The sequence below is a fragment of the Canis lupus genome, chromosome 7, assembly GCF_003254725.2.
Source record: "Canis lupus dingo isolate Sandy chromosome 7, ASM325472v2, whole genome shotgun sequence".
In the NCBI taxonomy this organism is placed as follows: domain Eukaryota; kingdom Metazoa; phylum Chordata; class Mammalia; order Carnivora; family Canidae; genus Canis; species Canis lupus.
This window is the reverse complement of record NC_064249.1, coordinates 18460859-18485787: the sequence shown is the minus strand read 5'-3', so window position 1 is coordinate 18485787 and position 24929 is coordinate 18460859. Positions and strand designations below refer to the sequence as shown.

At 37.1% G+C, this 24929-nt stretch overlaps 1 pseudogene; it reads right to left on the bottom strand.

The window, feature by feature from the left end:
• Window positions 1-868: 868 nt before the first annotated feature.
• Window positions 869-19311, bottom strand: LOC125755383 (60S ribosomal protein L21-like; annotated as a pseudogene).
• Between the last annotated feature and the right edge of the window lie 5618 nt (window positions 19312-24929).

Sequence of the window (24929 nt, the reverse complement as noted above, 5' to 3'; positions counted from 1 at the left end):
CTGAGGTGAGACGCTGTCAGGTTGTACCTGCATAAAGCTGGTTTGGAGCTTGGATCATATCCTGGGAGCATATAAAGATCTGAAGGCATTGAAGATGAAGAGAAAAAAAACTTAGTTTTATTTCAGCAAAATCACTCAGACAACGAGTGAGAAATAGAATAAGGAAAGCAAATTGGGGAACAGGAGAAAAATAGGAGTAGGTTGCAGTAATAATATTAACATTCTTCACCGAAGGAAAGTGAAACTTGGAGAATTTGAGTAATTCGTCTCAAGGTCAATGTCAATGAGCAGTAGAACCAGGCCTTGAATCCAGGAGCTGATTGCCAACCCAGTGCTCCTCACTGCTTTCCAGCTCTGCCTTCAGGCTGTAGATTTTGAGGGTGTGAGCTAAAAATAACAGCAATGGGTAACACAGACAAGGAGAGACTGTGAGAACAATATCAAAATTATTATTATTATTCAGTTGCTTTTTTATGAAGAGATCTGTGCAGGTAGCAACAAATAGGCACAGTCAAAAACACTCTTTAAAGGCTCTGGGACAGAAACAAGGACAAGAGGAAGAAGTGAAAGAATTTTTTGGTTTAGCTGGAGCTGGTTTGGTTTATCTATCCTATCATAGATCTATCCTAGACCATCCCCCGACCCCCAAACTCCTCCAGGAAAGTCCTAGAAAGTCCCAGGAGGTAGAACGTGGGAGTGGAAAAGAGATAATCTCTGCCTGCAGATTTATACATAATGTCAGACTTTGTAGAGCATTTCTAGTGTCTTGGTAACAATCAGAGAATTAGCTCTCAAAAAACTCTACATAGGTTCTCATCACTAATATTATTTTTTGGGGGGAGGGGGAATATGAAAAAGTAACATCTTTTTAAAAATAGTGTGGCTCATTTATAGCAAAGTCGATACTAAAATTCTCTCTCTGATTTAGTTTTCTCTCTTGAAATTCTTCTTCCTGCTCTAGAGAAGGTAAGATCTGCTCGCTGGTTAAGTATTTCAAGGCATCAGCCTAATTGGAAGCAACATCACACTAGGTCTGATAAAGTGTAGCTCAGAAAAACATTGACTTAAAACAAAGTCCTGAAGATTGCTGTAAAGTGGTAAGTACATACACTGCTTTATTGTAAACTGCCTCCTGCAAATCACTAGATGGTTTGATGTTATCCTCAATGAATGATCCTTCCCTGAAAGTCTGGTTCTCTATGTAATGAGGCCCAGGATTATTTTATGTTTATTTTAGCACACTTCTACTCATTGTAACTTGTTATTACAACTGAATTAAAAGTAGAATACTCGTGCACCAACCATAATGGTTATACTTGGCACTGTTAAGAAACTAAAAAAAAAAAAAAAAAAAAAAAGGTTATTTTTTTCTTCTCTTGTCTCCTTTAATAAGGCAATAAAAGAATGGAAAGCCATTGTGTTGTAACTGGAAAATTAATCACATCAAATATTCTTTTATACTAATCAAGTTAAAAGCCTAGAATTAGCTTATATAAAACAGATGTTTACATTCTTATTCTCTTTTGGTACTAATGTCAAGAGAAGAAAGCACAGAATAACTATGTTATGGAATACTTCAGGGAATGTAACACTCTGCTTTTACTTTCTGTGAAGCCACAAAGCCTGTGGTCAGCAAGGACAGTCCCAGAAGGCAGGAAAGGCACCAGGGGCCTAGTCTCCTACTCCTTACATTGTTGAAATTCCCATCATCTGGAATGGAATGGGAAGTAAGCTGCCTAAGGAAGAGAAAACTGGCTCTCAGCAAGTGGGAGAAGACACAGGCAACATGTGTCTGGTAGCTTGTCCAAAGGGAGCCTCCCTTTTGGCTCAGCCAGTGTCCTAGTTCTCTAGGACTCGTGATTCTGGTTTGTGTTTCAATTGTGATCTTCTCTATAAGGACCTCAGCTATCCACCCCCTCCCAAAATAAAGACCAGAAGACCTATAAGCTGTTCTCACGCTACTTGGGAAAAATAGTTAATAGTTAAAATAGTTAAAAGCCTAACTGAATACTTAATGGAAGGAGCCTGATCCCCCTCCCTCCCGCCCCCCTGCCTCACTCTCTGCAAAAAATGTTGAAGAATTATGGGCAGCCCGGATGGCTCAGTGGTTTAGCGCCGCCTTCAGCCCAGGCCATGATCCTGGAGATCCAGGATGGAGTCCCACATCGGGCTCCCTGCGAGGAGCCTGCTTCTCCCTCTGCCTGTCTCTGCCTGTCTCTCTCTCTCTCTCTCTCTCTCTCTCTCTCTGTCTATCATAAATAAATAAAAATCTTTTTAAAAAATGTTGAAGAATTAAAATTTATTTTGAATGACTCCCTCCAGATGTCCTCTCAGGCCTCCATCCTCGCAGCCTCTGTCCCCATAAAGTCGGGCCTTGGCCATATCCACATACCCAGTCTTTTCTGCAACTTTATCCTAATTCAAAAGCTGGAAAGGATTCTAGACATCATTTTTCTACCCCAGGGTCTTAATTTTGCAGAGAGAAACTGAGGTTCAGAGAGTGATTTGTCTAAGATCTTATAAAGTTTTGGGATCATGCTGGCAATCTATTTTGAACCAGTAATCATTCCTCTTCCACCACACCAGATGGACTAGCTAATAATCATTGAGTGCTTCCTATGTCCCAGGAAAAATTTTAAGTGCTTTACATGTATGAACTTTTAATCCTTATTCCAAAAACTATGAGGTTGCTAATAGAATGATCCCCATTTCACAGAAGAGGAAATTGAAGATGAAGTTTACACAAAGAAGTTAGATCATCTGTCATGGTTCTCGTATCTTCCTCCCCTTCACTTTTATTCTCTACCTTTTGTTTCCTATCCACATTTTCCCTATTATTTCACAATAAAGTTGAAAATTTTAATAATGAAACTTTGAAGTATATAATTGCTTTATAGTATATATGAGAGTCTAATCATTAATATAATACCCATACTGTATAGGCCCTTTCGGGAAAAAAGAAATGAACTATAGTCTTGGTTTCTTTTGCTTTGTGAATTACCCATCAAGTATTCTTTGGCCTTGAATGAGCTCTTCCTGCCCCTAAGCCTATTTCTGAGCTTTCTTCTTCATTATTTATCAGTTTAGGGATGCCTGGGTGGCTCAGCAGTTGAGCACCTGCCTTCAGCCCAGGGCGTGATCTTGGAGACCTGGGATTGAGTCCCACATCGGACTCCCTGCGTGGAACCCGCTTCTCTCTGCCTGTGTCTCTGCCTCTCTCTCTCTGTGTCTCTCATGAATAAATAAATACAATCTTTTAAAAATATGTATCAGTTCAAACTAATTTTATATTTTTCCCATGATGCTATGAATTCCTTAATAAGGGCTGTATTTGATTGATTTTTATAAATACATACTGCCCAACACACTGTAGGAATTCAATAATGTTTAATGGACTGCTGAATGAGATAATGATGATAATAATAATAATAATAGCTAACTAATGAGTACTTTAACCCTGTTCTTAGCACACGGATGCACTCATATACATGAATAGTCATAATAGCCTTGTAAGATAAGTATTTCTTAACTATTTCAGAGACAAGTAAACTAAACTCAGAACATCAAGCAGCTTGCCGTAAATCACATCAGTAGTATGTGGTACAGCCAGGAATAAAATCTAGGACTTTTAGGATTCTTTCTAATACACTCCGTTGCCACCATGCAAAATAATTTTATTACTAGCCTGAATATGACATTTCTACAAAAATAAATATTCTGTAGAAAAAAATAATCATTATAATGTCAAAATAATTGCTTAAACCATCTTGTTTTAAACCATTTTGTCTATGTAAAACTTATCTTTACTTACCTCCAGATAGATAATTAAACAGTTGTAGAAGTAAGGACTGTTAAGCAGGAAGAAACTTTTTAAAAAATTCTTTAAAAAGGGAATGGTATAAATCTGTGACTATCCAGCCATTTATCTATTGATTAGAAGGAAACATCCATTAGTACCTGTGACCACTTTCTATCAACTATCAGGAGCTATGAAAAAGGGGAAGATCAATGTTCCAATATGGATTTACTTGATATTGAAAAGTATGAAAAGGTATGAAAGTATAGCTGAAGTAGTAGATATTTTCTATTTTCTATATTTTCTATTTTCACCTTTGTTCTAAGTATGATTCTTTTTAAGGGTGAAATATTTCTTCTCTTTTGCACCCCTTCCTCCCACATCTTCAAAGGAGGGCTTTTCTAGGCTAAGGTTTTGATTACAGATGTAAAGAGTGTCCGAATTCAGGGAGGGAAAAGAACTTTGAAAATCAGAAAACACCTACTATTCTAGACAGCTGGGAATCTGTCCTAATTTTTAAAAACAGAGGAAAAATTCTAACTTCTCTCTTATCTTACATTCCAACATTTAGCAACTCTCTTTATCAAAATATTTCCCCCTTATATTTCTTCCAATATAATTTAAGCCTCTTTCTTCTTTTTCTGTTTTCAGAAGAACTACAGCTGGTCACAACCTTCGACATAATTTTTTTTTTTCTGTACCAATTAATGAAAGGGGAAGGTGCTGGCTTCAATAATAATAAACTGGATTCAGCTTTCTGCCTTTAATTTTTATTTAACTACCTTAGTCTTACTCAAAACACATTAATCAAAATATAACAGATAATTCCAGGTTCCTCTAAAGAAATAAGGGAATATATCATGAAACCCAATCTTCTTTCCTTCTTTCTTTTTTATTTTCAGCCTATACTCATTTAAAAATCTTTTTTTTTAATTTAAGTAAAAAGGAGGCTAGTTTGATACTGTGATAATGGTTTAGAGTTGGAGGCATCAGAAGTTTGTGCCACTTTTACCATGTTGGGACACAGGAACCAGCAAGTGGTCCTCTGGGGAGAGCTTAGGGAGACACCTAGTCTGCCAGCCAGCACCTTGATCTGGACTTCTCAGCCTCCAGAAATACCAGACAAATGTCTAGTGTCTCAATGAGTTGAAGGACTGGATTCTACCTGAGGTAGAACAGGGGTGGGGAGATGACAGGAGCCAAGCTGAGCAAAGCTCACAACAGAGCATACAAATTTACTTTCCATAACCCATGGAACTCAATATCCCTCTTATTACTTTAAGAAATAAACAAAAGAACATGCAAAAAAAATAGACTGAACTCAAGTTTGACTTATTATAGACACATATGGATATATGCAAGAATACTTACTGAGATGTGTATATATGCAGGTGAATATACATGTGGATTTCCCTGCTCTGTCAGTTGAGACAACCTAGAAATAATGACAGGTCAATATGGTATGTCAATGGCAATCAGTATACTTAGTGCCCAAATCTTGGTTTCTAATGGCAATTTCCAATAGAAGAAACCAGGAGTCCTTGGAGAAAAGGCTGATTCTAACTCTGGGATATGGAATATACAAGATAAGCTCAGAGCATCTTATAGAGCCATAAATGAAAGAAATGCAAAAACAAAACAAAGATACACAAACATACACAGACAACGGTGTGATATGTCAAAGGGATATAGAAGCCAACTGAAAGAAGTCTCAGCAGTCAAAGTTGGAACAATTTGGGCAAAAAATTTTTAAAAATGTAATATTAATTATAACCCAGTGTGAAATAAATATCCCTGAGTCCACTACGATACAAATAAATAATTGAATAAATGAATGAGTAAAGGATTATTTCCTCATGTAGGAGAACTCCAAATAATATATATACATAACCCCATGTCAAAAAGATGGAAGGTAGGGGATCCCTGAGTGGCGCAGCGGTTTGGCGCCTGCCTTTGGCCCAGGGCGCGATCCTGGAGACCCGGGATCGAATCCCACATCAGGCTCCCGGTGCATGGAGCCTGCTTCTCCCTCTGCCTGTTGTGTCTCTGCCTCTCTCTCTGTGTGTGTATGACTATCATAAAAAAAAAAAAAAAAAAAAAAAAAAAAAAGATGGAAGGTAAATACCCATCCCTTAAATGTGTGCTGCACATAGTGACTTAGCCCTCAAGAATACAGTAAAGAAAGGGGGAAAATAACTTTACAAAGGAGAAACCTGGCCAATGCTAAATCCACCCAGGTGATCAAGGTTAACATCAACAATGAAAAGTCATGTTGCAGTGCATACTCCTAGTATGATGAGATGAGAATAGCATCTGTCATCTTCCATCTAAGAATCTCCCCAAGACTTCTTGTCACAGTCTAGAGAATCCTAATGTGCAATATGCTATCTTCCAGGAGATTCTGGAAAAGGAAAGGAGTACTAGGTAAAAACTAAGCAAATATGAATAAAGTACGATGGAGTTCAGTTAATATTTAGTTAATTGGTTCACTAGTTGTAACAAATCTACCATAACAATAAAAGATGTTAACGGTAGGGGAAACTGGAATAGAGTATAAGGGAACTTTCTGTTCTATCTGCATAATTTTTCTATAAATCTAAAACTATTGTAAAATAAAGAGGCTATTTATAAAATAAAACAAATAAATGGCAAAAGTAGCCCCCAAACCATTTTTAATGAGTCATGAATAGGATACCATCAAGAAACTCCAACTAATTTTTATTAGTCATTTGTCATTCATACAATGAAGTGAATTAAATAATTCATGGTAATTCACGAGTGTATTTTACCAGCAGAGTAATGTCTTAAACTTCAAAGACTGAACATCTGAAATAAATTCTACTGGGCCTATTGGAAATCAGACTAAAGACATTATATAGCATAAATAAACATTGAAAATGTACCCTAAAGCAATAACGCTACTGTTGCTCACTGCCATATGGCAAATCATTGCTGCTCAAGCAAAGTTTAGAAAGTATAGTGTTATTACTGAAACGAGGGTGGAAGAGATTCATGATTATTTAAAAAAATCCTATTTATAGTAAATTATAACTGTTATCTCAATCAGAGCAGCCTGTTAATGAAACCAGAGTCATCAGCATGTCTATGACTTAGTTTGACTATGGTATTAGTGACAAAATCCAGCCCAATACCAGCCTGTGGCCTTGTAGCCCTTAGTCAACGTGGTAAAAAAGTGTCAAGATCGCGTAAACCTAAATCCTTCTCTAGAAAAACTGCTCAAACAGAACATCTTATTGATGATAGATCAGGTGTGTTATTTTCTTATGGCACTTGAGCTGCCTTAACCTATAAATGACTCTAGTGGGAAAACTTTGCTGAGATGTGATGGACAAAATTTCAGCAAAATCCTTCCACTCACACTGTGGCTAATCCCAAGTCTCTCAGTAGAGGATTTTCTGTACTACATATAAAATATCTCTGCAAATTTCCTTTGCTGTGACTTCTAGGCTAGCCAAAAAACTAAACATCAAGAGTGCACAGAAAAAGGTTTCTTCCCACTGGGCTTGTAGTTTATGCCTTAAAGTTGATTTTCTAAACAGAAATGCACAATGAATTATTGGAAGCATGAAAACTCATTCAGTCATCCCCAAAGGGCATTTTTTAATGCTAAATATTTAGCTATATGCTGAAACGGAGTATAAAATTAGAACCATATTTAACAGATGTTGAAAAAAATGGCATTATGCCAACTAACTCAAACTCCCAACATTGCTGCTATCATCCTATGTAAGGAACAAAATAAACGATGATAAAATAACTGCACACCAAAATTGACAAAATATGATTCATAGACCTCCAGATGCCTATTGACTCACAATTTGTGTTATATCTCTCAACTGAATTCAGCCCAATGAAAATCATGGTTTCAGTTTTTGGTGACTATTTCTATCAAGTGGCTCATTAAATTCAACCAGCAACTAATCAAAAATATTTTAATGTTCCTGATCTTACTTTTCACAAATCCAATATTTACCAATCTTAAGTAAGCCTCAGAACTCTCATATGGAAAATTCAGTAATAGTGTTTGTCTTCCACTAATGCAAAGCTATGAAGATTGAGCTAAAGGTTGTGAGTTTTCTAGAGTTTTCATTAATTCTTATCAGAGATGTTGGAATTTTAATAATCAATATTATGCCTTCTCTTTGCTTCCACTTTGTTACTGGTCTTTTTTGTGTAGAACGACAGCAACAAATTACAACCTAAGATTTCTACTAAATAGCTATTTAATGGTTTACAATCAGTAGAGGCATTAGGAAAAGTGTGAAAACTACTATTGCCCTCTGCTGGCAGATCCCTCAAGTAAAAAGCATTGTGTTTATTTTGCCATTTTAAATTATTCTTAGTCTTTGGGGATACATTTTGTCGTTAAAAGATTAGAGTTTGCTTCTTATAGGTAATATTTGGAATTCCTTCTGAAACAAAGTCCAAAATGTCTAGGCAGTGATGATAATCCCCATTAGCTCGAGCCAAAATAAATACTTTTTAAAATACAGCTCTACCGACATACTAAGACATTGTCTCACAGCATAGCGGTTCAAAATTCAGGGACGTTTTAATCTTAATTTATTGAACTTGAATCTAACTAATTCAAGACTTTCCTGGTTCCTGCCAACTAGACAGCTCTGAAATTTGAGTAGTCTTTGTCAGCCCACATGACAGACTATGACTCTCTTTCGACCATGGAGGTGTATGAAATCACTCCAGTTAAAACTTCAGATGTGGCATGAGATTTGGAGATGGAGATCTCAAGATATTTGTAGAAACTCTTAGTTCTAGATGACCCTTATTAATAGAGAGACTTCATGAAATAAAAACTCCTTGTTAATTAAAAAATTTGAATCATACATGGGAGTTGCTTCCATCTTTTTTTAAAATGAATTTCTCTTTTTTTTTTTGATCAATGTAGATGAATTCAAGAAGCTTTTGTTGTGAACAAGTGCTCTCTTAATTGCATCTTTGTATTTCTAGTACTTAGCATAGTGTCCCACATATAACACATATTTAAGAAAGGCTTATTGAATTGGTAAGTTAAAAAAAAAAAGAATTGGTAAATGAATTGGCCTATGCCTTTTACTATATCTAGTCAAATCTGTCCTTATTTCACAATAAAATGACTTGAGCAGAATGTGGTATTGTATGTAGGAAGAACATATGCTTTGGAGTTGGACAGACTTGGATTTAAATCCTAGATTTGACACAAATCTGAGTGGTAAGAAAGCCACCTGACCTCACCAAGCTGCAGCTTTCTCATCTGTAAAATAAGAACCATACTACTTTCTTCTTGTGTGGTTGTAGGGATAATATGAGATAAAATATGTAAAGTGTCTGGTACATAATGAGCCTTCAAAAATTTCATTCTCTTCCCTTTACATTCAGGTGAATTGCTAACTTCTTTCTGTCTAATCAAGACTGTAGAACAGACTTTACTCAGAGATTTTGAGAAAAGGATAAAGGGAATGTGTTGTAGTTACACTATTTGTTTACATTTTCAAATCCTTCTTTCCCCTCCAGGAAAAGTGGTCCCTCCTTATTCACAGGGAATATGTTCCAAGACCCCCAGTGGATGCCTGAAACTGTAGATAGCATCAAGCCCAATATATACTATGTTTTTTCCTATACAGAGCTACCCATAATGAAGTTTAATTGACAAATCAGGCATAATAAGAGATGAACAACAATAACTAATAATAAAACAGAACAATATGTGCAATAAAAGTTATGTGAACCTGCTCTCTCTCAAAACATCTTATTGTACTGTACTCACCCTCCTTTGATGATGGGAGATGATAAAATACCTATGTGATGAGATGAAGTGAGGTAAATGACGCAGGCGCAGTTGTGGCTGCTATTGACCTGAGGAGGATTCCTCAGAAGGAGGATTACCTGATTCCAAACCACAGCTGACCCCTCCTGAGACTGCAGAAAGCAGATCCATGGATAAGAGGGGACTGCTCTATATAAGCTCCCACACTGTGCTGCTTTAGAGCTTCTTCTGACTTCAAAGTAGGTTACCAACACTACAAAAGGCACTAGAAGGATATATTTTACCTTTCATTTTCCAATTATGTGAGAGTGGAGAAATTATAACGCCTTCCATTGCCAAATCATTGTTCAATGATTTGCCAGGTTTCAAAACACTTTAATCTCTACTCTCTTACTTCACTCTCACTTTAGTCCCATTTCAAAGCTAAGGAAACCGAGAGGAAGAAAGGGGGACTGCCGAATGTGGGGAATAAAACCAGAAGACCGGTGTTCTGACTTGTCCGGGGGTTATTCCCGACCCATCTGGGATGCAGCGCATCTTGTGCTCGTCAGCGCCCCCTGACCCCCACTTTGGACACTGCATCCTGGAGCCAAGCCCTCTCACGTTGCCCATGGGATGGATTGTGGTCTACTAAAGGACACAACCAAGTCATGAGTCCTGGACCTCATTTTTTTTTTTTCTCAGTGACTCACAATGAGACATGTGATGAGTTGTTTGGGATTAACTACTTTTCCAGCATTTTACAAAGTCTAAATGCCCTCAGTGGTTTAAAAAAAAAAAAACAATTCTGGGGACGTTCTCAGTTTATTTTCAACATTAAAGATGCTACAGCAAGTGTGAGCAGAATGGAAAAGTTGAAGCTCTTGTCTGTAGGGCTACAGACTCAGAGTCTCCATTAGAAACAGCTGTGGCTGTAAGTTTTCTTCTGTGATGCATTTATTGACATTCTTGTCGTGTTGCCAGTGCTAGCTGGCGGCCAGCTGTTCTCATGATATTTTAATTAAAGAAGCTCCCACACCATCAAGAAGAATTCTGTGCAAAGATGTACAACACCTGTCTGCTGCTGTTCCTGGACCAGATCAGATCTATCTGTACGTCTAGTACCTAACAACATAATTCACTCTTACTCTTGCTGCCTCCCATCCCAAATAAAGTGTACTAAGCTGGGATGCCAGCACCTTTAAGAAAATGTTATATCTCCGAAATGGTATGCAAAATTGGGTATACATATTTTAGGAAGATAAGGCCCATACTTTCAGCAGATTTTCAAATGGATTCATTATTCAGAAAAGGGATAAAAAGAGATTGACTAGATAGGTACCCCTTTCTATTAATTTTCTTTGGAAAAATAATAATAATAATCGTTTCTTGTCTTAAAAACCTCAGTCACCAATGGAGGCTTCTGAGGGTAAGTTAAAGACTAAATAAAGTAAGGATAAAAACACAGGATGGGAAAGCTAAATATAAACAGTGTATCTGCTAGCAGGCAACAGATCATGAATCACTTGAAAAGAGTAGGTTAGAAAATAGAAGCTTTACTACCATAATTTTACCATGTCAATATATTTACAATAAAATATTAACTTCTATAGGAGTCTTTCTGAAAGGCAAATGTCATCTTTCTTTCAAGTATATGAGTCATGCTATGTCCCAAAAGAAGGTATGTATTTAATTTTAGTAAATAATAATTTATAAATCAATGAATCATAATTTGCTATTATGTCCTGATTTTCTCCACTCATCATCCCATTGACCAAGTAAAGCAGCCAGTTCTAAGCCATTGTCCATCTTCCTTTTCTATCGTAGTATAGAAAGAATTTCAGAAGTTCTGAATTCGCCTAATAATACCCAACACCATAATGTCTGAAATGGTATTGGCCATCAAGATATTCCCCCAAATTGCCTTCAAGTTTGGAATTTAATTAGAAACCTCATTTCAGTTCCTACAGATATACATCCTACCTCCACCTCCCCTTCCCATTTCTACCTGTCCTTTCCTTTTCCAACATCTCTCCTGGCCCTGTGTCTGCTCCCCACATCCTCTCACCCTCTTTCCCCACAAGAAAAAGAGAAAAGAAGTAACACTAAGAATAGACTTTCGGGGCACCTTGGTGTCTCAGTTGGTTAAGTGTCTTCTTTGGCTCTCAGGTCATGATCTCAGGGTCTTGGGATTGAGCCCCCCAACCTTGGGCTCCCTGTTCAGCAGGGAGTGCTTCTCCCTCTGCCTCTGCCCACCCGGGCTTGTGTTCTGTCTCAAATAAATAAAATCTTTTAAAAAAAGAAAAAAGAGTAGACTTTCTTTGGAGGCAGAGAAGTTGATCCAGGACTTTATTAGTAATTATATAATTATTATATTATTATTATTATAATTGTATATAATTATTATAGCGTAGTAATTGAAGAAATGAATGTGTGGCAACAATTTCTACAGCCTCACCATTTCCACCCTCTTTATATTACTTCAGTTTTCTTTCTCTTTAAGAATCTCTCAATGATTGATTGCTTCCAAGAAGCCATAAGAAAAACCACTTTATCACTAAAGTCATCCCAAATCCAATGCTTCTCACAACCTTCAATTTGGCCTATACTTATCTTTGGTAAGAGAAACAACAGAAATAAGGAAAGGGAACCATGACAATGTTTTTTTTTTCTCTCTCTTCCACTCTGAAAGAATAAACTGTTAGATGATGGGGAAGGAGCAGACAAGTAAGAAAACAGCAGCAAAATGCACACACGTAGGCACCTTGCATAACAGGCAACACTTAACTTGAAAGGAATAACTGAGTGGTAAAATGAAGTCCACCTTAGTGGTGAAATTATAATGCTAACACTTAAATTTGGGGAAAGAGTTAAACTTGGCTCACTTCTAGTAAAAATCTCAATTACAACCTCTATAGATTTATTAGTACAATAATGGAGCACAACCAGGCAGTAAAAAGTTTCTGCTTTGAAGAAAAAAGCAGGTTCAGCAATAAAATGTGTAAACTTTGTTTCTTCAATGCCTGAGGCACTGTTTCCAGAGAGTTTTTGTTAGTCTAGTATTATGTACACATACAGAATATCAAAATAAAACTTTCAGTGGAAAATTTAGTAAGTTTAATTCCTTTTTAAAGAAAACTGATGGGATGCCTGGGTGGTTCAGTGGTTCAGCACCTGCCTTTGGCTGAAGGGCGTGATCCTAAAGACCTGGGATCGAGTCCCACATCAGGCTCCTTGCATGGAGCCTGCTTCTCTCTCTGCCTCTGCCTCTGCCTCTGCCTCTCTCTCTCTCTGTGTCTCTCATGAATAAATAAATAAAATCTTTAAAAAGAAAAAACTAAAACTAGTTTTAGTGAGAGATGCATGCTGGTCTTCACATCCTAAGATTTATTCCAACAGCAGTGAAAATGTTTACATTTACTACGTGGTTCAGGACAAGTTAATAATTAGTTCTAAGTCTACTATATTTCTGTATTATGTCAAATCTAACAAAATTCAGTCAAGATTTAATCAAAACTCATCAAATGTTTTAAGACTTCCTAAAATTACATCTTCTCCACAAAGACTTGCTTCAGTAAGGTGGCAATGCCCAGCCCTCTTCTTACCCTACCCTTGTCTTGCCAATACAACATTTATAAATCTGATCCCATTTTAGGCATTTTAAGAGAGATGATGAAGCTGTACCAGAAGACCTAAGATAGGCAAAGCCCTGATTTTCAAAGGAGTGGGGAGCAGGAGATACAAAATACATGATCTTTAAAGTTAAAGACTGCATCTTATTTGTTTTTTTATGGCCAGTACCTAGTATAGCATCTGTAACATGAATGAGTAAGTGAATGAATGAATTATATAAATGAATGAAGAAATGAATTCAAATAGATTCTAAAAACCATAGATGGGCAAATATGACATCTACCTTCTCTTGAAATGGGAAATAAGTCAATGAATTGTTTACCTTTTATAAAGAGAGAGAGAGCTGGGATGCCTGGGTGGCTCAATGGTTGAGCATCTGCCTTCAGCTCAGGGCGTGATCCCCGGGGTCCTGGGATCTAATCCCATGTCAGGCTCCCAGCAAGAAGCCTGCTTCTCCCTCTGCCTGTGTCTCTGCCTGGGGGCACCTGGATGGCTCAGTCAGTTAAGTGTCTGCCTTTGGCTCTCAGGTCATGATCTCAGGGTCCTGGAATTGAGCCCCCCTACCCATCCACCTTGGGCTCCCTGGCTCAGCAAGGCATCTGCTTTTCCCTCTCCCTCCACTCTTCCCCCTCCCCCTGCTTCTGCTCTCTTTCTCTTTCTCAAATAAATAAATAAAATCTAAGAAGAAGAAAGAAAGAAAAAGAAAGAAAGAAAGAAAGAAAGAAAGAAAAAGAAAGAAAGAAAGAAAGAAAGAAAGAAAGAAAGAAAGAAAGAAAGAAAAAGAAAGAAAGAAAGAAAGAAAGAAAGAAGAAAGAGAAAGAAAGAAAGAAGAAAGAAAGAAAGAAAGGAAAGAAAGAAAGAAGAAAGAAAGAAAGAAAGAAAAAAAAAAAAAAAAAAAAAGCAAGCGAGCCTGGAATCACTAAAAACAAATCATGTTATCCTAAACCCACCAGGGTCTTACTCTTTGATCTGCTCTGATCAACTTAGATCAAAACATAATCAGCATCCTAATCAAACTTGTAAAGGTTACAAAATTGGTGAGGACAGTTAATACATTAGATAATACAATGGGCATTCTACTTTATTTCAAAGTTCTGAAAAATGGACTGAAAGCAATCTATTTAAGATTTAACACAGAGAAATGTAAATGACTATATAAGATTCATTAAAACAATTTAAAAATTCAAGATGAGAGAATCTGGGTTCAATGACATGAAAAATATGGTATGGTCACAGCATGAAAAAAATAATGCAAAGGTTTCAACTGACCTCAGTTCAGTATGAGCCTATGATATGAGATGGTTACTTAAAAAGTTAATGTAAATCTTAGTACTAATAGAAATATTCCATATAGGTTTATAAGAGTAAATAGTCCACTGTATTCTGCATTAGCTAGAATCCATCTTTACCCTCTCAATGTGACGCTTTAACAGAAATGTTGATTAATTGGAGAATGTTGAGGAGAGAATGACAAAGATGGTGAGAAGTTTTTTTTTTAAGATTTTATTTATTTATTCATGAAAGACAGAGAGAGAGAGAGAGAGAGGCAGAGACACAGGCAGAGGGAGAAGCAGGCTCCACGCAGGGAGCCCGACGTGGGACTCGATCCCGAGTCTCTAGGATCAGGCCCTGGGCTCAGGGTGGCGCTAAACTGCTGAGCCACCCGGGCTGCCCGGTGAGAAGTTTTAAAGGCACACCAGATGAGGAAGATTTAAGAGATTTGGGGCATCTAAGTTGAGGGAGATGAATATAAGCTTCATGTTTGTTTTTATTTATTTATTGGACTCCAAAGACATAAAGAATAGGAATCATAATACTTAGTTTAAGACACATTGTCTTCACTGATCCTCAAGTGTTCTTAATTATTTATTTTTATGCTTGATTGTTTGCTTGTCTGTTTTTCATGATGTAGCAAGATCCCATGAACCCACCACCCTAAAGAAAATAAGAACTTGGAAATAACTTACTTCTACTCTGGCAGTGGCCACAAGGTATCTCTGGTAGATGGCTACAAAACTAACTCCCATTCTTATAATATGATATTGAAATTATATCAGGTGGAGTGGTGAATTCTATGTATCCTCCTCTTGAAACTGAACCATTGAAACTGCCTTGACCAATAGTGTTTGGCAAAAGTGACACTATACAACTACACTAGATCATAAAGATGACATGCACTTTTTTTTTTCCTTCGGATGTTTGCTCTTGGGATGCAGCCATCATGAAGTGAAGAAGCTCAAATTTCCCACACTGAGGATCCATGTGGAGAGGCCACAAATAGGTGTTCCAGCCATTAGCCAACATCAACAGCTTAACATCTCCAGATGATTCCAGTTCCCAACTGCCAAAAACTCAGCCCATCCTTCCAGTCTTCTCAGTTGAGGCTCAGATACCACAGAGCAAACGTAAGACATCCCCATTGTTTCTTGGCCCAATCTCTGATGCATAGAATCTGTAAACATTATTCAATGGTTGTTTTATGACACTAAGTTTTGGGTGGTTACACAGTTATAGTAACTGGATACCAGTATGTGCTCATTACCATGCATTTCCCTGTTGCATTAAACTTAAACCACATTCCTGTATCTTGTGTTTATCTACCCCTTCCTTTCATCTTTTATAATTAGATCTCATCTCCAAGTAAGCCTGAGAGTAGAGTTTTAATTTTATTTTATTCTTTACTTTATAAAAGGTATCATACTTAATGAATGCTTTTGGAACTTTTTCTTTTAACATTATATTTGTATTATCCATCCTAAAAGCTGTTGTTCAATAATTTTGACTGCTAAATAGTAGTCCATTGAATAAGTATACTCTTATGCCCACCTCTTGTCAATGGGCTGTTAGGTTTTCCTAGGTTTTTACTCTTGTGAATACTGTTGCCAAGAATATTCTCATAATATATGTGAATATGTATTCATAGAATATTTATTTGTACAAAAGTTGATCTTAGGAATAAAACTAAGAATGAAACTACTAGAAAGTAGGATATGTGAATGTTTGGTCAAATATTTAAAAGAGTCTGATAATGAGGTGCCTGGGTGGCTTAGTTAAGCCACTGACTCTTGATTTGGCTCAGGTCATAATCTCAGGGTTGTGAGATCAAGCTGTGTCAGGCTCCACGCTGAGCATGAAACCTGCTTGAGATTTTCTCTCTCTCCTTTTGCTCCTCCCCCCTGCTTGTGCTCTCTCTCACTGTTAAAAAAAATTTTTTTAATTAAAAATTTTAAAGTAAATAAATAAAAGTGTGGTAAGGAAGAGGACTACAATTAAGCCATAATATAAAGAACTGGCCATAGAATCAGCTGACTTTCAAGCAATCCAAGTTTTGCAGCTCAAAGGTCATATGACCATGGACAATTCATTTTGTTAATCTACAGGTATTTTTATTGAGGTTTAATTTGACAATATGAAATCTCTTTGTAAATTATAGTGATACAAAATATAGCATTGATTGTAAGCATAAATGTATTGGTTTTATTTGTTACTACAGGGAAAAAAAATAGGACCAAAGCCTGGAAATGATACAGACTCAGATTTTGTACCAAAGATAAAAAAGAGCTTTTAACAGTTTAGCCTATCCTACAAGAGAAAAAGCTTTTTGGAATGGCTATGACTGGATCTGGGGTAAGTCTGGGGTAAGACTGGATCTGGGATCTCCCTGTAACACCAGGTCAGACTAGTAGGGGAGGGGGGATCACAATGAAAGAATAATGGGCTAAGCTTCAGGACTGGATAAATGTGAAGGTTTCTTAGTCAAGGAGCCAAGAACAGAAGTACGAGCAATGATTACACCCAGGCAAATCATTTAGCTCTTTCAGTTATACTGTGTGTTATGGATTGAATTGTGAGCCCCACCCCAAAGATATGCTGAGGTCCTAACACCTGCTATCTCTAATGTGACCATATTTGGAAACAGGGTCTTGGAAGAGGTAACCAAATTAAGATGAGTTCATTAGAGTTGGCCTTTAATCCTATATGACCAGTATCCTTATAAGAAGGGAAGACAGCCATAAGAAGAGAAACACCAACAGAAGCATAGACCAGAGTTTTGCTACCACCAACTAAAGAATATCTCCAGATATTACCAGAAGCTGGAGGTAATGAGGAATGATCCTCATCTAGATGCCAATTTCAGTATTCTAGTCTCCAGAACTGTGGGAGAAGAAATTTCTGTTGTTTTAAGCCACAGAGTTTGTGGTAATTTATTACGGCAGCCCTAGAAAAACTAACACACTGTTAGTCATTAAGAGTCCAAGGAGGCACAGACAATGCCCTACAATTGGACAATTGTACAGCAGGGATGTTGTGAAAGAGATAACTTCGCTGAAAGAGAATTTGGACATGATCATCTCTATAGGTCCTTCCCAACTCTGATTCTCCAATGCACTGATCCGGCAAGATTCTAGAACCAATAGATACGTAGAATAGATACATAGATTGTAATTAATGGGTTAGAAAGGCCAGACAAGGTACCTAACACATGTATTCACCTAAACCTCACAAATCTTTTTTTTTTTTTTTTTTTAGAGAGAAAGAGAGGCAGAGACACAGGCAGAGGGAGAAGCAGGCTCCATGCACCGGGAGCCTGATGTGGGATTAGATTCCAGGTCTCCAGGATCGCGCCCTGGGCCAAAGGCAGGCGCCAAACCGCTGCGCCACCCAGGGGTCCCAAACCTCACAAATCTTAAATTAGATATCCTTGGTTTCCTACAACATAGGTGCCTACACATCTCTACCCATGAATTCCAACATTCTCTCCTGGCAAGATACAGGAAGGTGACAGTAATAGATTAACACCATGATAAGTATTTGGGATTATTTTCTACAAAAAAAAAGTAGAAAATGAAATGTGAATATGAAAAATTTGTGTTTCTTAAAGACAAATTTCTTTTTTCTTTTCTTTTTTCTTTTTTTGTTTTTGTTTTTGTTTTTACAATCCTGAGGTCTTTTATTTTCTTTACATCTGTCATGCCGATGAATTCATAAGGGATGGGTTCCAGCAGTTCAGGCTCCTTTCCGTTGGTTCTCACAAAGTGTGCTTCTCTGGGTGGGGCAGGCTGGTGCTTCAGTTGGACCCAAGTACCTTTCTCTTTGGCTTCCTTCTTTTTCTGATCATTTTCCTTCACACGCTTCAGGAAGCTATCTCAGCTCTTTGAGTGTTTAATATGCTCAACGCGGACATTAATTCTCTTGGCAAGAATCATGCCCCTAACTTGTTCGTTTACAACAATGCCAACAGCATGCTGAGTAACATTGTAGACTCTTCCAGTTTTGCCATGGTAACATTTGTGGGACATTCCTTTTTGAACAGTGCCCATTCCCTTGATGCCCACAATATCACCTTTCCTATGGATTCGCATGTATGTGGCCAAAGGAACAACTCCATGTTTTCTAAAAGGCCTAGAGAATATATAGTGGGTACCTCTCCTCTTTCCTTTGTGCTGGTCATTTTGGCAAATTACTGGAAGATGGCGGTTCTGCTAAGGACAAATTTCTTGTCCTGCCAAGATATTTCTTGCAAAGAGATTAAGAAGGAGGAGGAGGAAGAGAAGGAGAGGAGGGAGGGAGGGAAGGAGGGAGGGAGGAAGGACATCAGGGTATATAACACCAGTTCCTGAATTCAGGGCCAGGAGTCAGAAAGTCCAAATTATTGGACTAGTCTCTGCACCTTCCTAATAATAAAGCAAGCAAAAAAATAATAATAATAAAGCTTCTCCAAAGTTAGCAGTTACCAATGATACATTTATCTCAATGAAATGTTCACAGTGCTTTAGGAAAGCTATTAATGGTATATGATTCACATCTCTGTTTAATCTTTTTCTATTCAATATTTGCATAGTTTTATAAATGTCAATATGTTCTTACATTTACACAGTCTCTCATGGATTATAAACTGAAAGAATTTATACAGATATTCTATGCCACCAGACATTTGGAGATTCCTAAATTAGAACAAATAGTGATCTGGTTAAACATCATTGCATTTTGCCCGTAAACTAAAGGTGCTTTTTAATCCTCCTCGTGGAGTTGCTGTGTTGATTAAATAAGACGATGACAAGGCACTTGCACAGTGGCCATCAGCAAATCTCCATGAAATATCAGCTCCAGGTTTCATACGGAGACAAATCTATCTGTGCTTAAGCCCCAGTGTTTGTAGCAGCAATGTCCACAATAGCCAAACCATGGAAAGAGGCAAGATGGCCATCAACAAATAAATGGATAAAAGATGTAGTATTTATACACAATGGAATGTTACTTAGCTACAATAAAGGATGGAATCTTACTATTTGCAGCAGCGTGGATGGAACAGGAGGGTATCCTGCTACGTGAAATAAATCAATCACAGAAAAACAATTATCATATATTTTCATTCATATGTGGAATTTAAGAAACAAAACAAAGGAGCATATGGGAAGGGAGGGAAAAATAAAACAAGACAAAATCAGGGAGACAAACCATAAGAGACTTTTAACTATAGGAAACAAACTGAGGGTTGTTGGAAGGGTGGGGGGGGTGGGGGAATGGGGTAACTGGGGGATGGGCATTAAGAAGGGCACTTGATGTAATGAGCACTGGCTGTCATATGCAACCGATGAATAACTGAACTCTACATCTGAGACTAATTAACTATACCTTAATTAATTGAATTTAAATAAAATAAGATAAAAATTAAATGTGGAAAATGTTAAGATCTTTATCTTCATAATGAAATGCAAACAGATGGCAGAGTATAGAGTAACCTCTATAAAGTACAAGTTTAGAGCCCAAAAATCGAGGATTTAGACCATGGATGACTCTTCTACCCAGTTAGATACATGACCTCTGGTAAGTTGTCTAGCTCCCTTATCAGCAGTTGTCTTATCATAAGAGTTACTTTCAGGGTCATTACATGAGTACTGGATACAGTACTAATCTAATGTTATGCCTAGCGCGCGCGCACACACACACACACACACACACACACACACAAGAGCACTTGATAAATGGTAGTAGTACATCCAAGGGGATCTTCAGACTATGTTGCCTCATTTCAAAGTGTTTCTGTCAGTAGTCTCCATTCTTCTATACACAACTCTTATTTTATCTAATAATTTGAGTTCCTTTTCTATATCATTACATACATATTTATGTTACATCTATATTACCAAAAAGAAATCATACATCTATTAAAAATCAAATGCCTTGTGAAGGAAAAGTATCCAAAACTGGAAAAAAGGGGCAAAAAAGTGGATGGCAAGCCCTGTCAGTAACATATGGTTGAAGGTCCATCGAAGGATTATTTAGGACATGTCATTATTTAATTTACTATTTACTGCTGATTAATGATGCTACCATGCACTGTATAGATATTTGTCTAGTAGAGATGCAAATAATGTACCTGAAGTCTTCAAACCCTCTTTGACCCAGTCTTAACATCTTCCAACTTCCTCACTAATAAGTGAGTGAATAAAATCTTTGACATGTGTTCATCTTACATTTGCATGTGAGTCATAAATTTATTTCTAAAAATTATATGTATAGCAGCCCTGAGAAATCTTATTAGGAACTTAATTACCATAATCTTTTACAAAATGAAAAAATATTTGGCAATGTGAATTATCACTTTCTAATTCATCTGTTAAATCAGTTTAGTTTTTCTGTGTTTTCCTAGAACTGGGCATTCTTGTGTTCAGGCTGCTGGCATGATCAAGTACAGCTGCCACTTGCTGCAGCAAGATAAGTTGGCAGAAGTTCTAAGATCTCTTATTCGACTATATTTGCAATGAATCGCTGCAACAGTTGCTATCGGCTTCCCTTTCTTCACTTATTCCAATTTGTATTAATGGTCCGAGAGATAAGGCTCATGTTACCACATGCTCACAATATCTGGCTACTTCACACATATGAAATAGTTTCACTCCAGTGTTCTTGCCAACAAGGTAGAATAAACAAAGCTGGATTCTGAAAGAGTGGGCTTGTTGGTTTAACCTGATTTGTACCTTGTTAATATGTAACGACATAGAAACCATTCGGCAACACTTGGAGCCAAATTTCTGCTTAATCCATAACTACTTTAAGCCATGTGAATTATCATAGATTTACATGCTCAATATTTTGAATAAAGAAGGGTTTGGATAACTCATATTTCCATGTAAAATTTTATGGATAATTCATGGGCTAATGATCCTTGTTTCCATGAACAAATATTAAAGTATATGATGAATCTATTAGGTACAAAATAGGGAAAACAATGGGATGTCTGGTTGGCTCAGTCGGTTAAGCATCTGCCTTCGGCTCAGGTCATAATCCCAGGTTCTGGGATCAAGCACTGCACTGGGTGCCCTGTTCAGCAGGGAGACTGCTTCTCCTTCTCCCCCTGCCTGCCACTCCCCCTGCTTGTGCTCTCTCTCTCTCTTTTTTGTCAAATAAATAAATACTTTTTTAAAATTAGGGAAAACAAAAAAGATACAAATGGGGTGAATTATTCTCTTCATAGAAGGATTCTGCACTGTAAAAAATAATTCATCATAATACCCTGTAGGAGTGAAAAGCCTAGGACTATAAACTTTTCTTTATCTTCTCCTCTCTTTCTCACTACAAATGTCTAAAGCAGTGAGGTAGAATGTGCAAGGCTTTGGTACTGCTAGTGGTGTGTGACCTTAGAGAAAACTGCTCATCTCACTTGGATAGAATTTCTTTATCCAAGAATTAATGAAGTGAGTCCAGTGGTTGCAGACCAGATCTTTCTTCTGGCATTAATTTTCATTATCCATCTGATTTACAGATATTTAGCTAGTTGCAAGGGTAGCTAGATCAAGTCTATGTTTTTTCATTTACCAAGACTGCAAAGGGGCGTGAATCCTAGGTTTGATGCTCACAAGTTGTGTGACTTTGGGCAAGTCACTGGACACTCATAAAGTCTCAATGTCCTCATCTGTAAAATGGGGACAGAGATGCTACTTATGGCATAAGGGTTAAATGACTAAGTATTTTTAAAATGCCTGGGCAGCCTGGGTGGCTCAGCAGTTCAGCACCGCCTTCAGCCCAGGGCATGATCCTGGAGTCCTGGGATCGAGTCCCGTGTCGGGCTCCCTGCATGGAGCCTGCTTCTCCCAATGCCTGTGTCTCTGCCTTCTCTCTCTCTGTGTGTATCTCATGAATAAATAAACAAAATCTTTTTTAAAAAAGTATTTTTAAAATGCCTGATACAGTAGTAGTATGTAGTTTTACTCAATTAGTATCAGTTGTATTTACTATTACAGCCATGGTAGAATAAGACTTCTAAGCTCAAGGAAAAATTTTGCATAATAATATTTTTAGGTCTATCTTCAAAGCTGTGTGCTCATTTTGATCCAGTGCAACTCACTTGTAACTTCAAGTTACAAGTTATTATTCTTATCTAGAACTGAAATTAAATTTTGGATTTCATAGTAATTCTCTCATGAGCATATAACGATTAACAATATAATATTTGCAATACTATATTACCTTCAAAATGGAAAATACTACATACCTGTCTGAGGCATTTTATTATACTTCTTAAAATTTAAAATGTTTGCATTGACAATAAGATGGGATGACACTTAGAGAAAATTAAGATAGAACTATAGTTGGTTAAAAAAAAAAAAAAAAGTTCCTGAATGGACTGTAAAATCTCTTCATCTGAAACAGCTTCTAAAATGTTTTTTTTTTTTTAAGGTTGATTTATTGGGGGGGGAAGGAGCAGAGGGCGAGGGCGAGAGAATCCTCAAGCCGACTTCCCACTCAGCGCAGAGCCCAACTCAGAGCTCAATTAAGAACCCTGAAATCATGACATGAGTTAAAATCAAGAATTGGCTGCTTAACTGACTGAGCCACCCAGACACCCCTAAAAACCAACTAAGCCACCCAGGCACTGTCATTTATAAAGACAGTATTAATATTAATTCAAATGATACATTTTTGTTTATAGGTGCTAAAAACTATGGCTTGTATGGACTCTTCAAAGTCAATTTGAGTTTTAATTTTTAAAATTTGAGGATCATACCTAAGATTTGAAAAAAAAGATGGAATTAATCTTATCTAATTTACAGGCTTATTTATACATTTGCTGTGACTATCATCCAAAATGATAAATAATCTTAACATTGGTAATATTTTTATAGAACTTATCACTGTTTTGAGGGGAAAAAAATCTCTCTTTGATGCATTCTGTCTAAAGGACATTTAGATTTTGAAGATAAAATGTAACCTTCAAAGTCATAATAAATAGCAGTGAGAATAATACTACTACAATTCATTAAATATCTACCTTTTATGGAGTGTTTACTATGGGTCTAACGTTATTAAGTACATGGGCATTTATTATTTTTCATTTTAACTTCAGTATAGTTAGCATACAGTATTATATTAGTTTCAGGTGTCCAATACAGTGATTCAACACTCCCATACATCACCCAGTGCTCATCATGATAAATGGACTCTAATCCCCATCACCTATTTCACTCATCCCTCCACCCCTGTGCCCCTCTGGTAACTATCCGTTTGTTCTCTGTAGTTAAGAGTTTATATTTTGGTTTGTCTCTTTTTTCTTTGTTCATTTGTTTTATTTCTTAAATTACACATAAGAGTGAAACCATGTGGTATTTGTCTTTCTCTGACTGACCCATTTCACTTAGTATTATACTCTCTAGATACAAATGGCAAGATTTCATTCCTTTTTGTGGCTGAATAATATTCCATTATATATATATATATATATACACACACACACATACATATACACCCCACATCTTTTTTTATCTACTCATCTATTGATGGACTCTTGGGCTGCCTCCATAATTAGTACATGAGCATTTAATTTAATATTTACATATATGGTTTAACAACCACGAAAGATAAGTACCACTTCCTCATTTATCAGATAAGGAAACAGAGCCAAGGAAGTTTGTGACTTGCCCAGAGTTAAAAACTTCCAAATGACAGGGCTATGAGTAATTTTGATCTAAAGTCCTGTGCTCTTCACACAGTGTTATTAGCAGATTACATAAAGCTCTGGCACCTTTCATTTTCATATCCACTCTACCTTCCTACCTATCACAAGCTGTCTTTACTGGCTCATTCCTGGAAAGGGGGAAGAGATTAAAAGGAAGAGAGCTAGGTTGCTTCAGTTCGTTCATTCAACTGTGCCAGGATATGGAATGTGACCCCATCCCCATCATCCCACAATACTGTTTAATTCATAAGTCCAGAGTTGAGAGTAAAAGGCACTTCATGCTTCCACACTGCAAGTTCCCAGAAGTGCCAGCATTTGAGGTCAGCCCTACTACCACGAAACCTGAGAGAAGGTTGTCATCATAATTTTTTAAAGTCCATCCATTTCTTCAACTTTCTCATGAGCAAAGCCTTGATGGAGTGACGTGAAAGCCCCAAGGTGAAAGGGCAGGATGCGCATAGCCTTAGGAATAAGTTTAAAGTCTTTTCTATGTTGTGATGAGGCAACTTAGAAAATGAAATAATAGGATGTTCTAGTTGTCACCTGTCTCCTTTCTTGAACCAGGTTAAACCACACATTAGAGTATTTCTTGTGCTTCTGCCCAGTGTTCTGCGATGGTAATTTCTTTCTTTCTTTTTCTTTCTTTCTTTCTTTCTTTCTTTCTTTCTTTCTTTCTTTCTTTCTTTCTTTCTTTCTTTCTCTTTCTTTCTTTCTTCTTTCTTCTTTTTCTTTCTCTCTTTTTTTTAGATTTTATTTATTTATTCATGAGACACACACAC